The sequence below is a fragment of the Physeter macrocephalus genome, chromosome 14 (assembly GCF_002837175.3).
Source record: "Physeter macrocephalus isolate SW-GA chromosome 14, ASM283717v5, whole genome shotgun sequence".
NCBI lineage: Eukaryota > Metazoa > Chordata > Mammalia > Artiodactyla > Physeteridae > Physeter > Physeter macrocephalus.
In genome coordinates this window covers 116,994,585-117,012,481 of record NC_041227.1, presented here as the reverse complement: position 1 = coordinate 117,012,481, position 17,897 = coordinate 116,994,585, and the positions used below count along the sequence as shown (strand labels likewise).

The following is a 17,897-nucleotide window of genomic DNA, read 5'->3' as shown; positions in this document are numbered from 1 at the left end:
TAAATTACTGATCATATTCACCAAATTATATTAAAAAGAAGGGTTTAAAATTGGTAGTGTTTCAGGCCATTTGCAAACATTATAATCTCAGGCATGGAAGAAAGTCTCATGAAATTCTACATCTCTGAGATTTGAGGGTCCCAAGTTTCCTTGTCTCTTGCATTCAGTAAAGCGTGCACTCGCGTGTGCAGACGTGCTTAACTCTGTGAGGCCTTGTCTCCTATCATGGCAGTGACAATTGAGACTGCTGTATGGCCACAGCAGGGCAGGGGCTAGTGAAGGGGACCTGGCTGAGACTAAGAGCTAATGGTAAAAGCGGGCAAGACGCTGACTGGGCACTAGTAGAGAAAAGGAGGAGTGGTGCTTGCCAGAAGACTCCTCACAAGGGAGTGACAGGGACTGATGACAGAAGCAACAGAAGAACCGCTCACAGCCAAGGCCTCGTGATCAAAAGTACTTCCAGAGGTTCAAAACAAATGTTTTGCACGAGTAGGAGGGGGAAAACAATGCAAAATGGATAGGGCATGAAGGTCATGTCTGCCTTCTCAGGATGAGTATTTCATGTTTAGACCTATTAATCACAAAGAAAATTCCTAAACCCATAGCGACAATTTTTAAATCTTATATCATCTTTCCAAGTGGTTCCTCTTATTTTTAAAAAAAATTTTTATTGGAGTATAGTTGATTTACAATGTTGTGTTAGTTTCTGCCGTACAGCAAAGTGTTATCAGTTATACACATACATATATCCACTCTTTTTAAGATTCTTTTCCCATATAGGTCATTACAGAGTACTGAGAAGAGTTCCCTGTGCTTTACAGTAGGTCCTTATTAGTTATCTATTTTACATATCCTCTTATTTTGTTTCTACTATTTTTTTAATTATAAAATGAACAGTTTAAAAAACTATTTCCATTAAGGGAGTCCATGTGTCAGTCTTTATTCAGAATCTCTACCAGAATGAACTAGACTAGGAAGCCTATCCCAATCCTTAAACTCAGGAGGTTATGAAAAACATTTTCATACATCTCAGCAACATCCCAGCAGTAAACTAAAGGCTATATCAAAAGGGAAAGAAAGAGGGGAGAGGGTAAAAGAATTAAGTCCCAAATAATAATAAAAGTAACTAAGCTTTGACCCTGAAGCCAGATTTACTTTGGATCTGTGGGCAGCATAGGCAGGCACTGTGTTCAGGGATGTTTCCTGATATGAGTAAGTGACATATTCCTTGAACACAGGGACCATGTCTTACCCATCTTATGCTTTACAAACAGTAGGTGCTCTTCAAATGCTCTGTGAATTAATGAGTATAAACACAATGAGGTTGTCACAGTGAGTACACTGGAATTCCAGATTATTTGTTCATCAAAACCATTGGGCAGAAGTGGCCGTGCCTGTTGCAAAAGACCTGAAACACCTGGAAAGAGTTAATCACGCTGTCCCACGCCCTTTAATGTGATATCGGGGACTGGTGAAAGAAGTCACCATCAGTCTCAAAATTCTCAACTCAGTGAGCAAACTGAATATTCACACCAACCCTCTCCTGGTACGTAGCCAGATCCTGATTCTCAGGAAGACTGGGCGATTAAATTCCTATGAGCTTTTCTCCTTTCCCTGGCTCCAACAGATCCTTTGAACTAGCATGGCTTCTCTGAGTCAAATCCTTAGTTACTAAGGAATGTATCGCATCTTCAGCTGACTTCCTCTAGCCCCGCGGTTCTCACACTAGCACGCTTCAGAATCACCCTGTGAAAACAGATTGCTGGGCTGGGCACCACCCTCAGAGTTCGTTTCTGATTGAAAAAGTCTCGTGTGAGGACCGAAAATTTGCATTCTGACAAGTTCCCAGGTGAGGCTGATGTTGCTAGTTGGCAACCTCCCGCTCCAGGCTAGAGAACTAGTGAGAGTTATTCTTTCCTCTAAAGACAGAAATTAAAAGTAAAACTGAGGACATATAAGACGCTAAGTAAAATGGGCCTTCTGTTTTCAAAAGCTTTGCTAATTTTTATTGTTGTTGAGCAAAGGAAATAAAGAATTTATGGGAAGGTACACTGAAGAGTGACTGGGACACTCTCTGAAATGTCTGATGTTGTTAATCTGGTGGCAAAGACACCTATTGAAAAGAGAGTTACCCATATTCTAGGCCATCAGAAAAAGCACGTCCAGGCTGAAAGCTACGACTCCTCCCCAGGTTTAATTAGGAGAAGGAAGCCTTCTGAAAGCCTTATTCCCATCCTTTCCATGGGATCACCTCAGCAAGCTGTCACCTGGCAACTTAGTCACCTACATTTTTAATCCAGGAACTTATTAACATTTTTTTCCCTACAAGGTAATAAAGTTGAGTTTATATGAAAATCCAGGAATTTCAAACAGGCATCCTACCAATTTTCCAAACAACATAAAGAAAAGCTCTTGAAAAATTAAGTGTGGTGTGCAATCTGGAGTACTTAAAAATGTGCTCAAAGTTGACAAGCAAACATAGAGGATAAAAATTAAAATTTAACGACAAAAGGTTTGGACATTAAACCTTTGTTATAATTTCATGTATAACTAACTGTTTCCTGTTGCTTCAACTTTAAGCATATACTTACCTTAAAATGTAAAAATTTCATCTAACTATGTTTACACAACTACTTTAGGGTTCCTTTCCCCATCTTGAGATGAAAAATTGCTGAAAATGCAAAATTATACAAAACCATGGCTGGCTGTGTACTGCATGAAAAATGGAACATAATCTGACATTTCTTCAACTAAAACAGGGTGCAGAAATGGTATTGCTTTCAAACTAGCAAATTAAAATAATTATTGGAATAAAAATATGGCCCACTTGTGCTGGTGTAATATCAGCCGCTCAAATATTAAAAGAAACTATAGTCTGACCTCATCGAAAAACTGCTGAGTTTTGCGAAGTATAAATTTTAATTCAGTCAGTTCCAGGAAATTTCTCTTCAGAGCTTCCTGGTTTGTGTTGATTTCCTTCAGTTCATTTTCAATCTTCTCAAAATTGGCCTACAGAAACAACAACACCAACAGCAAAACCAATTAACTCAAAGGAAGCTCAAAATGCTTGCTCTGAAAGACAGATGAATTCATCCATCCCACAGAATGCTCACCACCCAGACGGTTCAAAGGTATCTCTGAACAACACAGCAAGTACAGTCAGCCCTCCGTATCCTTGGGTTCCATACCTGCAGATTCAACTAACCATGGTTCGAAAATATTTGGGGAAAAACATTTTCCAGAAAGTTCCAAAGAGCAAAACTTGAATCTGCTGCCCACCAGCAACTATTTACCTAGCATCTACATTGTATTTACAACTACTTAACACAGCATTTACATTGTATTAGGTATTATAAGTAATCCAGAGATGATCTAAAGTATACGGGAGGATGTGCACAGGTTATATGCAAATACCACAGCTATTTTGTATAAGGGACTTGAGCATCAGCAGATTTTGGTATCCGAGGGAAGGCCTGGAACCAATCCCCCTCAGATACTGAGGGACAACTGTACTGTGTTTTTACCAGGGCAATTTTCTTTATGAAAACTTTTTTGCTTAAAATCGCCTTTCTTTATGTATAGATTCTGTTGTACACTTGGTTAAATTCCTCAGGGGACTTCGGATAGATAAAATAATTATTGAAAAGTTAATGAAAGGCTATTCATTTAGTCTATGAGATTAATAAATTACTGGATAAATTAACATTGATCCAATAAAGTTTCAATAAGCCAATAAACATTTATTTAGTTGCATGCGATAGTATTTGAGATACCACAGTGTTTTTTATACCATAAAAAAGCAAATTCATTTTAATCCCATCCACAGGAAACTTGCAATCAATAGACAATGCTGTTGCAATCAACAGACAAGGACAGCAAGAATTATTCTACTCTCCAACTACTCAAGAAATTACTTGCTGCATTTAAATAGAAAGAAACTTATCTGGCTTCCTCAGAAGAATTGTTTACCTCTAAGTCAATCATGTCCCGGGGGAAGGGCACCTCTGGGTTTTCGCCAGTGTCCATAATTGGGATATTGGCTTTCCTTATCTCTTTCTCAACAAATCCTAGAATGACAGAATCGAAACATTCATGTCTAGCTGCACATGTCTGGAATTGTCAAAACTTGAGGAAAAAAAATAATAAGACCCCAAACCTGGCTAAAAAGAGCTTCGTTCTCAGAAAGACACTTTTACATAAAAAAGGCAGATCGTGTGAATCCTTTTTTCTCCACATTCCTCTTCCTCCTACCCTATGTTCTCTAAAGCATAGCTACCCCAAACAGGCTTATCATCCCACTACTGTCTTCTTTCCCTCTTCTGATATTAAAACTGGTCCTCATCTGTGTCAGCTCTCTACCCTTTGTGACTTCTACTGTATGACGGTGCTGGTCACAGACACTGTTGGCAGAGAAGAGCTACAGAAGAGTGCTATTCACTAGAATATTTGAAACTTAGCACACTAGTGAGACAACTCCAGCCTACATGAGTTTCATTAAATTTGAAAACAGGTCAATTTTGACTTAAAAAATACAAAAAAACAAAGCACAGAATAAGGCCCCAAAACACCAGAAGAGAAAAGTGTTTCAGGGGATAACTACTGACTTAGTTTTTAGCACGGGGACTAAATTCACCTAACAGCTAACTGAAAGCTGGCATAGTATAGTAGCAAGATCTTGGATTCTGAAGACAGACAACCTGGCTTCAAACACTGATCCCATCATGACAGCTTACGTTCTTGGGCAAGTCACTTAACCTCTCTGATCTTTGGTTTCTTCATTTACTAAATATGGGTACTAAATCACCCATCTTGAAGGAATGTTGTGGGGAATGAACAAAATAAAGTATATGAACACCCTAACTCTCAATAGGACCTTAATAAATGTTAGATTCTTCCCTCATAAATAGCTCAAATTAAAAGGTGGCTATGCTGACATCTAAAATTGATGGTGTTCTGGGTCCTACCTCTCAGAATTCTACAGTGTAGTACTGCCATAAAACCCTTCCCATAAAAAAATAACCAGTATTTTTCAGCTTGCAGCCTTGTCATCTCAAACAAAGTTTCTATTAAGCACCACCTAGCCCAAACACCACACGTCTACTCGTGCACAAGAAATTCATCTTTACATCAGATTGCAAGATTTTTCCTCTCTTCTTTTCCTCCTGTAGTATTTTCTTCCTTTATTAAAAGGACTCTAATTTAAGACAAATGGCTCACTAGAGGAACATCAGACAAGGCCAAAATGCACATACGAAGCTTTCGATCCATTTCTTCACATCTTCTAACTTCATTCACAAATTTCCGCTGGAAAACGTTCACATCTGGATTTAACTGCAAAATAAGAACAGAATACCAAATATTCAAATACTACATTTCCTCTCTTTCATAAGCAACACAACCTGCAAAGTGAAAACCTAATTTAGTGTCAATGTATGATGCGACACTAATAAAAACTTTCTACTGATCCACACAACCTGCTTTGGGACCAGTCACACCAATGAAAAGTAAAATCCCCTCCCTCACTGCTGCAACATATTCCTGGAATGGAGGCAAATTAGACAAAGCACAGCGGCACAAAATGTTCTTCCCGGGCCAAAAGTCTCAGTGAGCACAACCACCTCGCACATTTGGGCAATGGATAGAATAGAAGCTCTGCCTGGTTCTCCTTCTCTCCTTCCTCCCAATCAGAAGAGACAGAAGGCAAACTTCTCTTGTTCTTTTGCCCCAGGGTCTTCACCTTCTAGGTGATAGGCTGGTTTATTCAATCATACATCACAAGTAATTGTCAAAGCAACGTGACAGATATTCTGGGAAATGCAAATAAGAATAAAACAAGTTCCTACTCATTAAGAAGCTTGCAAACTAATAGAGAAGAAAGATGAATACAACCAATAAGAGAGCATGTGATAAATTCCATAAAAGCAATTCAAAGAAAGAATTATAGCTACTCAACATTTGTGGAGCACCAAATATGTCCCAGACACTGTATTAGGCACTGGCATAAGTATAAAGAATAAGAGATATCCTAGCTTTGAAGAGCTATCAGCCCCACAGACGAGAGACACAAACCAATCAATACAACTTTTGTGATAAACGTTATTAAAGAGTAAGCAAAATATTGCTGGCAGTTTCCTATACAGTTAAACATATATCTACCTACCTCATGACTGAGCATTCTACTGCTAGGCACCCACTTCACAGGAATGAAAACATGCCCACAGCAATTCGTAAAAGAATGTTTACAGCAGCTTTATTCATAATCAACCCAAACTGGCAATGATCCAAATGCCATCAACAAGAGACTGGATAAAGACACCGTGATATGTTCGTACTATAGAATGCTATTCAATAATAAAATAGAATCAACTACAGATATATACAAAATGAGATTAAATCTCAAAAATACGAGGTTGAGTGAAAGCAGTCAGACATAAGAGTCTGTAATGTATCATTCATTTACATAAAGTTCAAGAACAGGCAAAACTAATCTATGATGGTAGAAATCAAAACAGTGGTTACCTATGATGGGTAGGGGCTGACCAGAAGTGTGCACGAGATAACTTTCTGGGCTGCTGGAAATATTCTATATCTTGACTGGGGTGGTGGTTATAAGGGTATATAAATTTACCAAAATCATCAACCTGTACTCCTAAGATCTATGCATTTCACTGAATATAAAGTTTACCTCCATAAAAAAGAAGAGGGAGGCTTCCCTGGTGGCACAGTGGTTAAGAACCTGCCTGCCAATGCAGGAGACGTGGGTTCGAGCCCTGGTCCGGGAAGATCCCACATGCTGCGGAGCAACTAAGCCCATGAGCCACAGCTACTGAACCTGCACTCTTGAGCCTGTGCTCTGCAGCAAGAGAAGCCGCCACAATGAGAAGCCCACGCACAGCAACGAAGAGTAACCCCGACTCACTGCAACTAGAGAAAGCCGAGAGCAGCAATGAAGAATTAGAATTAGAATTAGAATTACCATATGACCCAGCAATCCCACTACTGGGCATATACCCAGAGAAAACCATAATTCAAAAAGACAGATGCACCCCAATGTTCATTGCAGCACTGTTTACAATAGCCAGGACGTGGAGCAAGCTAAACGCCCAGCGACAGACAAATGGATAAAGAAGATGTGGTACGTATATACAATGGAATATTACCCAGCCATAAAAAGCAACGAAATTGGGTCATTTGTAGAGACGTGGAAGAATCCAGAGACTGTCATACAGAGTGAAGTAAGTCAGAAAGAGAAAAACAAATATTGCATATTAACGCACATATGTGGAACCTAGAAAAATGGTACAGATGAACCGGTTTGCAGGGCAGAAATTGAGAGACAGATGTAGAGAACAAACGTATGGACACCAAGGGGGAAAAGCAGTGGCAGGTGGTGGTGGGATGAATTGGGAGATTGGGATTGACATGTATACACTGATGTGTATAGAATGGATGACTAATAAGAACCTGCTATATAAAAAAATAAATAGGGCTTCCCTGGTGGCGCAGTGGTGGAGAGTCCACCTGCCAATGCAGAGGACACGGGTTCAAGCCCTGGTCCGTTTTCTTCATATTATTTATGATTCTCTATCATCTCTATTATTCTTTTTTAAAATAATTCCATATCCCAAATTTATATTCCTAGTCTGAATATCTTCTGGTCATCTCCCCCCAGCCATTGTATCTGTCCCAGTTTAATAAAAGTTTATTATCGGGCTTCCCTGGTGGCGCAGTGGTTAAGAGTCCACCTGCCAATGCAGAGGACACGGGTTCAAGCCCTGGTCCGGGAGGATCCCACATACTGTGGAGCAACTAAGCCCATGCGCTACAACTACTGAGCTTGCGCTCTACAGCCCATGAGCCACAACTGCTGAGCCCATGTACCACAACTGCTGAGCCCACACGCCTAGAGCCCATGCTCCGCAACGGGAGAGGCCACCACAGTGGGAGGCCCACGCACCGCGGCGAGGAGTGGCCCCCGCTCGCCGCAGCTGGGGAGAGCCCACGTGCAGCAACGAGGACCCAACACAGCCAAAAATAAATAAATAAAATAAATTTATAAAAAATTAATAAAATTTTTAAAAAGACACAATGCAGCCATAAAATAATTAATTAATTAATTTTTCTGAAAAGAATGAACTGTGAGAGAGAGAGAGAGACTGGTAACAGAGAACCTAGTAAGGAAATTATTGGTATTATGTATTACATTAATATTAGACAGATGGAATCTATGGTAAAAACCATTATTAGAGATTAAGAGAATCACTACATAATGATAATAAGAACAATTCCCAGGAAAATGAAACTATTCCAAACTTGCGTGTCCCTAATAAAATGCTTATTTGTTTTTGTTTTGTTTTGTTTTTTTTCACTGAGCAGGCAGTACTCAGCCTCTCATTCAGAAATTTCCACTTCAATAAACAAGACATTCTGAAGTGAAAGTAGCCACAAGACTCATGGTAACTTTACTGGTTTCATAATCAGGATTCAAGGTTCAACTGCAGCCACACCATAGCCTGCTTTGGGTAAGGAGTCCTGAAATATGTGGGCAAGGCATTCTCAAAATATCTCAAACAAACATTAACAGAACTACAAGAAAAAACTGACAAATCTGTCTACGTAGTGGGAAATTTTAATATAATTTTAAAACTACTGATACATCAAGTCCACCAAATATTATAAAAGGACAGAGAAAATCTGAACAACATAATCAGCTTAATCTAACACATACACACATTTTCTAACACTGCATCCAATAGTTCTCTGTTCAAGAGTTCATTTATAAAAATTGACCACAAAATAGGTCACACAGCAAGTCTCAGTATAGAATTGGTACCATAAAATGTTCTCTATCATGCAATTAAGTTAGAAATCCATATCAAAAATACAACTTAACATATTTGGAAATTCTAAAATAGCTCTAAGTAATTCACAGCACAAAGAAAAAGTCTTAATGAAAATCTCTCTTTTTTTTTTTCCTGTGGCCATGCCACGCGGCTTGCGGGATCTTAGTTCCCCGGCTGGGGATCAAACCCAGGCCCTCGGCAGTGAGAGCACACAGTCCTAATCATTGGACTGCCAAGGAATTCTCTGAAATATCTTAAAATATTGAGAACGGAATGATAATGAAAATGCTAAAGATCAAACTTTGTAGGATGCAGTTAAAGTGGTATTTAGAGGGAACTTTATAGACTTACATGCAAATAGAAAAGACTAAAAAATTAATGTGTCAAGTGTTCAAGAAGTTAAAAGAAAGATAACAGGAAGTAGAAAACAACAAAGAGCAGAAATCGGGACTTCCCTGGTGGTCCAGTGGTTAAGACTCGGCCTTCCAATGCAGGGGGTACAGATTTGATCCCTGGTTGGGGAGCTAAGATCCCACATGCCTTGGGCCAAAAAACCAAAAAACATAAAACAGAAGCAATATTGTAACAAATTCAATAAAAAGACTTAAAAAAAAGAAAAGAGCAGAAATGAATAAAAGTTCCTGAACAAAACAAAGTCAAAAGTTGACATTTTTCTTTTATCCTTCTTTATCATTTTATTTGTTATCATTTTTTCTTAAAAGCTGGTTATTTAAGAAGACAAAATGGACCAAATTTTTATAAGACTGAGAGAAGGCATAAATAAACATAAGAATAAAAAACGTTCACTACAGACAGAAATTTCAACAGTTAAAATATACCCATCTAGAAACACCAGGCCTAGAAGGTTTAAAGATAGGTTCTTTCAAAGACTAGATAAGCCCAAAGCTTAGAAAAACTATTCCAATGAGGAGACAAATGAAAGGAACATTCCTCAACCAATAAGTGAGATTGGCCAGTATAATCTTTATACCAAAATAAGATAGGAATAGTTTGAGAAAGGACAATTACAGACCAATATCATTTATAAATATAAATGAAATAATCCTAATAAAATTATTAGGAAATTGAACCCTAAAATGCTTTTGAATACACCTCATGACCGAGTCTCCCAGGCTTACAAGGATGATTTTACGTTTAAAGAAATCTATACAAATGGTCTGTAAGCATATGAAAAAGGCTCCACATCATTAGCCATGAGGGAAATGCAAATCAAAACCACTGTGAGAGGGCTTCCCTGGCGGCGCAGTGGTTGAGAGTCCGCCTGCCGATGCAGGGCACACGGGTTCGTGCCCCGGTCCGGGAGGATCCCGCGTGCCGCGGAGCGGCTGGGCCCGTGAGCCATGGCCGCTGAGCCTGCGCGTCCGGAGCCTGTGCTCCGCAACGGGAGAGGCCACAACAGTGAGAGGCCCGTGCACCGCAAAAAAAAAAAAAAACCACTGTGAGATACCACTTCACACTCATTAGGATGGCTACAATAAAAAAAAAAAAAAAAAAGGAAAATAACAAGTGTTGGTGAGGATGTGAAGGACCTGGAACCCTCATACATTGCTGGTAGGAATGTAAAGTGGTGTGGCTGCTGTGAAAAGCAGTGTGGAGGTTCTTCAAAGTGTTAGAATTACCACATGACCCAGCAATTCCGGGTACATACTCCTGGGTATATACCCAAAAGAAGTGAAAATAGGCACTCAAACAAATACTTGTACACGAATGTTTATATAACAACATTATTCACAATAGCCAAAATGTGAAAACAACTCAAATATGTTCAGCAACTAATGAATGAATAAACAAAAGGTGGTATATACATACAATGGAAAATATTCAGCCATAAAATGGAGTGAGTACTGATACATGCTACAACAGGATGAATCCTGAAAACAATATGCTAAGCAAAAGAAGCAAGATACAAAAGGCAATGTGTCATATGATTCCATTCATATATAATGTCCATCCAGAATAGGGAAATCCAGAAAGACAGTGGTAGATTAAGTGATTGCCAAGGGCTGGGGCGAGGGAGAGATGGGGAGTGACTGCTATGGGTACAGGGTTTCTTTGCAGGGGCGATTAAATGTTCCAGAATTAGATAGTGGTGACAGTTACACAACCATGTGAATGCACTAAATACCACTGAACTGTATACTGTATAAGGGTGATTTTTTGGTATATCTCAATTGGAAAATACATAGGCAGTGGAATCGGACAATCCTGGATACAAATCTGTGTGTCCCTGGGGGATTTTCACCTGTGCTGCAGGTTCCTAAACTGTAAAATTAAAGTGGTAGGTTCCACTATTCAAAAGGAGGTTCTACTTCTCAGGTTGCTGTAGGAATGCCTGCAGTACTAATGGAAAATGTTCAACATGACATCTATTCACAAAATGTAAACTGTCCTTATGATCCTACGTGTCAGACAGTAAGGGACTGAAGAATAGACAAGAAGTATGTCAAAGAGAAGGATGAATGAGGGGACAGGTAAGCCACAGAAGATTTTGAACGAGTCGAGCAACGAAACATGTCTTGTCTCTCTAAAACCCAGGGCAATAGCCTTTGTATAGAAGATAAGTAACAACTAGTTCTATACTGAAACCACTTCTTATACCGAAACCACTCATTTTAATATGCTGCATATTTTCATACTTAAAAAAAGATACAAAAAAAGGCAAGGAAAGTACAGATACTTGCCACAATATAGGTGAACCTTGAAAACATTATGTTAAATGAAAGAAGCCAGACACAGAAGACTGCATATTGTATGACTCCACTCACATGAAATGTCCAAGAATAGGCAAATCCACAGAAACAGCAATGAAGATTAGTGGTTGCCAGGGGCTGGGGGTGGGGAGTGGGGTTGGGAGGAAATGGGGAGTGACTGTTAATAGCTTATACTGGCTAGTACTAAATGTACTAATCTAGAAAATGCAAATTAAAACAACAAGATACCACTTCGCAACCATCAGACTGGGACTGGCAAATTTGTTTCTGTCTGAGCGCAGAGGTGTTGACACAATTGTGGAGCGACAGGTACTCTCAACCAGCGATGGGAGCGTGAACAGGTACATTCACTCTGAAGTTCACTCTGATAACATCTAACAGTTAGGGATGCACATGATGCTCAGCAGTGCGCCTCCTGGTTATAATCCCTGGAGCAGCAGCAGGTCCATGAGATCAATACCATTTTCTTGTAACACTAGGGACATCATCTGCCTTTTTCATTCTCATTCTCTCGTGAGTGTTTCAGTGAAGTTTTCCAGAGGCTCATGAGATACATCACAGCAGACCGACTGCAGAAGCAAATGAGAAGCCAGCTTTCTGCTAATTCAGACACTGAAAGATTTTCAAACGCGTAAAAGCAACATCCCTCTTCTCGAAACTATTTTTTTGTTTTGGAAAACATAGCTCTTTTTCATAAAAATGTTATGATAACATGTAGTGGGTTATTATAATTTTTAAATGATTTAATAAGTAAATACTTCAAACATTTCTCAGTTTTAATTTCCAGTACAATAATACCGCTAACTGTAACTCTTACAAAAGCCCTCTGGGGTCCTCAATTTTTTAAGAGCCTAAAGAGGTCCTTAGACCAAAAAGTTTGAGAACCACTGCCCTGGAGAAACTATCACCCATGTATACCACAAGACATATATGTATGAATCTTCCTTGCACCACTGTACAGCAAAGAATTGCAATCAACCAAAATGTTCATCAAAAGGAAAAAAATGATAAACTGTATATTCTTACAATAACTATATAGCAATTTAAAGGAATGAACTAGCACTACCTGTATCAACATGGTTAAATCTTACAAACATTAAATTTTAAAAGTACTTGCTGAAGGATACACACAACATGAAACCATATACCTAGTTTTAAAACATATAAAATTATACTATATATTATTTAGTGATACATACATACATACAAAGCCAAAGTAGTAAAAAAAACAAGGGAATGATAAAAGCAAAGATCATTGTAGAGATTACCTTTGTGGGAGAGGAGAGAGACATGAATGGCAGGGAAGAAGGATACACAGGAGCTTTCAATTATTTGTGGAATGTCTCTCTTAATTAGATAGTAGAAACATAGTTACAGGCATAACTCCTTTTACTGTATTTCACATCATTGCACTTTGCAGATATCACTTTGTTTTACAAATTGAAGGTTTGTGGCAACCCTGCATTGAGGAAGGGTTGATCACCACCATTATTCCAACAGCATTTGCTCACTTTGTGTCTCTGTGTCACATGTTGGTAATTCTCTGAGTATTTCAAACTTTTCCAGTATTATATCTGTTATGGTGATCAGTGATCTTTTGACTGCAAAAAGATTACGACTTGCTGAAGACTCAGATGATGGTTAGCATTTTTTAGCAACAAACTATTTTTTCATTAATATATGTACATTTTTTTTAGACATAATGCTACTGCACGCTTAATAGACAGTCAGTATAAACATAACTTGTGGGAATCTTAGTTCCCCGACCAGGGATTGAACCTGTGCCCTCAGCAGTGAAGGGGTAGAGTCCTAACCACTGGACCACCAGGGAATTCCCAACATAACTTTTATATGCACTGGGAAACCAAAAAATTTGTGTGACTCGCTTTATTGAGATACTCACTTTACTGTAGTGGTCTGGAACTAAAATAAATATTCATTGTATTCGTCCCTATAATGTTTTGTATGATTGAAATACAACATAAGTAAAAGTTAAGAACACTGAACAGACACAATGAGTGTTAGGTAGGGAGACACCATAGTACCAGATAAAGGATTGCAAATTAAGGATGATTTAGGTTTAATTTAGGTTTCAAGTCTAGAAAACTGGAAGAATATTGATGCATTAGCTCATCGTTAGAAAGTCAGGATGAAGAAATCGTTTGTTAAAAGGCAAGGTGCTGGGATTTAGACATAACAAGCTTGAGAATCAGAGATGACAAAAATCTTTTTGGCGGGGAGGTGGGATGGGGGGACAAAGGCCTTCTGAGCTATTTTATTTTATTTTTTCAAATTGAAGTACAGTTAATTTACAATGTAGTGTTAGACAGAAATCTTAGAGAGTTGTTAATTCAGGGATGGTGTCTGGGAGGTCAGGACCAGAGACACAGATTTGGGACTCGCTGAGTAAAGATAGAAGATTTGAGGATAGATGAGATCACCAAAAGAAAAAAAATAAAAAAGTGATAGGGAAGATGTGGGTACGAGAAGCTTAGCCAGAGAGAGCAAAGAAAAGAGTTTCGGGAACACTGACACCTATGGCAGGAGTAAGGAACATAAGAGAGAGGTTGGTGGAAGATAACAATGAGTTTTCAGAAAGGTAAGAAAAGGAACCAGAGTCAGGGAGGAGAACATTTGAAGAGAGTTGATATAAAAGAGTTCAAAGAGAATAAGGAATAAGACCACATCACTGGATTATATTTGTGCAATTTCGGCTCAGACTGAGAACTTCCTGAAAGCTTGCCAATTCCAGGAAGCCAAAACTGATTAATTCCACCCCTTTCTGACTACTCCTCTTTCATCCATCCATTCATTCCAACAAATATTGATTATCTTTTATGTGGGCACTAAGGATATAATAATAAATGTCTCTCTTTCTGGTGCTTAGATCACAGTAGAAGAGAGATTCTTTAATCAGCCAGTCACACCGATGAATGGAAAATCACGACTATGATGAATGCTATAAATGAGAGGTACATGGAGCTTTGAGACTGCATAACGAGGAATTGTTACCTGCCCCCTCCTTTCAGCAGCGTAGATTGTGCCTTCAGATTGCAAGCCCCATAGGTCATACTTTTTTTATATTCTTAGACTGTCCATTTTCTTTTGATATCTCCTCCAAGTGCCCAGCATGATGCTTCAGAACAATGGGTATTCGGTATATGCTTACTTATATACTATATATCTGTAACTGGATGCTTCAGATTTTGTAATAAATATGTTCTATTGTATGGAAGAGCTATGACACTTTTTTTTTAATACCGTACTATGGGTGTTAAGGAGCCCAAAAGCAAAGTGCAAGCCTTGAACAGGTTAGTTTGGTGTCCTCCACCTGCATCCCAAGCAATTACCTTGAGAATGCTTAAGATTATTCTCAAAGCGGTAGCTAGTAAAAGTATGGAAGGATTGGCACAAAACATTCTCATCTCTACAAAGACAACTTGAAATGTACACTCTTCCAATAGTAAGCCAGTGCTCTAATGTTATTTTTGCAAATAAAAAGCAAAACGTTCGTCTTAAGGCAAATTGGCCATGACAGGAAAAATAGAGTTCAGCGGTATTCAAGAAGCAGCCCCATAACTACTTACGTCACGAAACTGAACCTTTCCGAGTTCTCCTAATTCACTGACACAACAATAAGCAGCTTCTGACTGTAGAAAAAGCTGGGCCAGTGTCATCTCCTCACTCCGGAAAAGCTCCCCCATGGCAGCAGAAAGGACCGGTCAACTGAGTACCTGGATTTCTCTCCAACCTAAGGCAAAAGGAGAAAATTATATGACCTTGGAATTATCAAGAGGACTGAGAGCAAAACAACACCCCAGGAAGCCTCTTCCGTTTTGCATTTCATTTCTTCCACTCCATGCTGACAGGTCTTTAACAACTGTTTTGACATCCTTCTTAGAAAGACAGAAAGGAGAAATTGCAACGGCTGTTACTGAATCTTCTCCCAGAGTGTCTGATGAACAGTCACTTCCTTTGCAGTAGACGTCAGGATTGAATGACAATAATTTGGGACATCTCAATACATAAGAATGTATTCAGATTAAAAACAGGAACTGGGAATCCTAAACAGCTCTTTAAATACCTTGGACACAATATTATGAGGCAACTGACATTTTTTTTTTTTTTTCCTGTGTCAGGAAACAAACAGAAGAGACCTCGGTTACCCTGTCATAAAGCATGTCTCCGTTGCATCTAGTTTTCTATCCTCTACTGCTAATTTCTAACAGCCAAAGTCCGAGCACTGCCCTAAAGGTATGGCTACCTTAAAGGGTTTAACTTTCCAAACTCCTCAGAAAACACCATTTTCTCCCAAAAGAATCTAAACACATAAGCATTAACTTAAAAAAACAAAAACAGAAAAACACAGAAACAGCTTACACATTAAGCTCAATTTCAAGTCAAGCATGACAGGAATACATTGGTAATGACAAAGCAATTTTAAGTCACAGAGAATAAGCTCTGGACCTCCGCAGCTTTCTGTTTCGTATCCCCACCTTCAAGATTAACTACATTCTTCCATCTGTTAAAGCTTCGCATGAATGAGCCAATAAAGATTTCCTTTTCAGTCGGTCTTACCGTTACCGGGTAGGAAAGACAATTGGCGCTATCAGTGGTCCTGAAACTGCAATTATTTATTCTCAATCAGCTATTGTAAGGCACAGGCTGTACAGGATCTAAACTCAACAAAATGTACGGTATTTTTAGTATCATGAGGACATCCCTAATGATAGGTGAAACTGGCATCAAAGGAAGAGCTATTCTTCCGGAAGCCTGGGAGACATTTTGAGAAATGTGAATGACAAAACCTTTGTGCATTTGACGTTCAAGGCAGCAAAAACCACGCATTCAGATATAAGCAAGAATTTCTCAAGAGATCATGTAGCTTGACTTTAAGACTGCCTACACCTGAATCATCCAAAACAGCTGTTTACAGATCCCACACTACCCTCAACAAGAATAGATTCCACAGCCTCTAAACACATAAAATTATGCCAGATCAGCATAGTTCAGACGCTGCCGATAATGACAGCCTCCAATGAGTTGCCTCCCTATTTCTGTTCTTTAATGATTACAAGTCTCCCTAGAACATCTCTATCCCACTGGAACCAAAGAGAAAACTAAAAAGGCCACAGCAATTCGGGCGCGTGGGGGTCGCAAAAAAAATATGAAGAAACAGTAATTCTGCGCAAGAGGAGTCCAAATAAAGTGCTCCCGAGCCCTGCCTCACGACTGTCATCCAGTCGTCGCCTCCTAACGAGGTGTTCAAATTCACCTGCCTCGTTTCCTGTCTACCTAGTGAGAAGGAGGAATTCTCTGAGCCCAGGCACACCTACCTCCTGGAGTGGGGAATAAAAGGGGATAATCCTCAAATGGGGAGCCCCTTTAAGAAGCCCCCCAATTCTTCAGCCTACCCAATAACCTTCAGTTCCTCCGCCTTCCACTTAAATGGGGTAAGGGATCGGGGCCTCCAAAAGGGAGTGAACCTCCTGTTTCTCTGCCCAGAGGAGGGGTGCCCGAAGAGGGGTGAACCCCCATTTCCTCTGAGACCTGAAGCCCCTGCTAATTCCTTTGACAACCGAGGGGGCCGTTAGAAGGGTTTGCTGTGCCCCTCGGAGGCCGCTCCCTGCCGCGCTGTACCTACAGCCCCAGCTCACCTCCAGCCGCGGGCCGGCCGCAGCCAAAGCAACCGCCGCAGACCAACCCAGCAGCCTCGGAAGCTCAAACCCGCAGCCTCCGCAGCTCCCGGCAGCAGCACCTCGACGTGCGTTGCGTCCGCAAAGCCCCGCCCCCGCGCTGCCGCCGGCCTCCGCCCCCACGATGACCTCATTGCAGTTGGCCAATGGGGTGAGGCCTCGGCCGGAGGCCTCAATGCGGAGTCGCGGGGGCGTGGGCGAGACCCTGCGTGCTGACGCCATCTTGTTCCCGCAGCCTCGGCCGCCGGCCCCGGGAGGGCGGGTGTGGGGGGCGGGCGGCGCAGGTGCTCTAGGCCTTAAGTCCTTGAGCCCTTCAGAATCCCTCCTCACTAATATGTATCCTTGACGCCAGGCTGCCTGCTTTCTTTATTTTCATACCCAAGGAATTAATTCACAACTTCTTCCTCCTAGAGGGAAGTAGCATGAAGGAGAGAAATTATTATGAAATGACTGGAGAGCTCGAGCGGAGCTTTAAAGGGCATCCAGCCCCAGTCTGCTCTGCGCGCGCGCATACACACACACCCTTTTTCCTTATTATGCAGGGGAGAAAATTTGAGCCCTAGAGTAGGGAGCGACTTGCTAAATGTGCTAGATCCTGTAGAGGAGCCTTGATCAGGGGGCTCATT

The 17,897-nt window shown here is 40.3% G+C and overlaps 2 long non-coding RNA genes across 2 annotated transcripts; both read right to left on the bottom strand.

The window, feature by feature from the left end:
* Positions 1-73: 73 nt before the first annotated feature.
* On the bottom strand, positions 74-17,369 carry LOC114487712 (uncharacterized). Its single transcript, XR_008619258.1, has 5 exons — positions 17,233-17,369; positions 15,163-15,326; positions 5,253-5,331; positions 3,970-4,067; positions 74-3,009 (listed from the first exon to the last, which is right to left on the bottom strand). It is a non-coding gene; the product is annotated as an uncharacterized lncRNA (long non-coding RNA).
* On the bottom strand, positions 10,867-13,078 carry LOC129392766 (uncharacterized). Its single transcript, XR_008619259.1, has 2 exons — positions 12,844-13,078; positions 10,867-12,144 (listed from the first exon to the last, which is right to left on the bottom strand). It is a non-coding gene; the product is annotated as an uncharacterized lncRNA (long non-coding RNA).
* Positions 17,370-17,897: the final 528 nt, after the last annotated feature.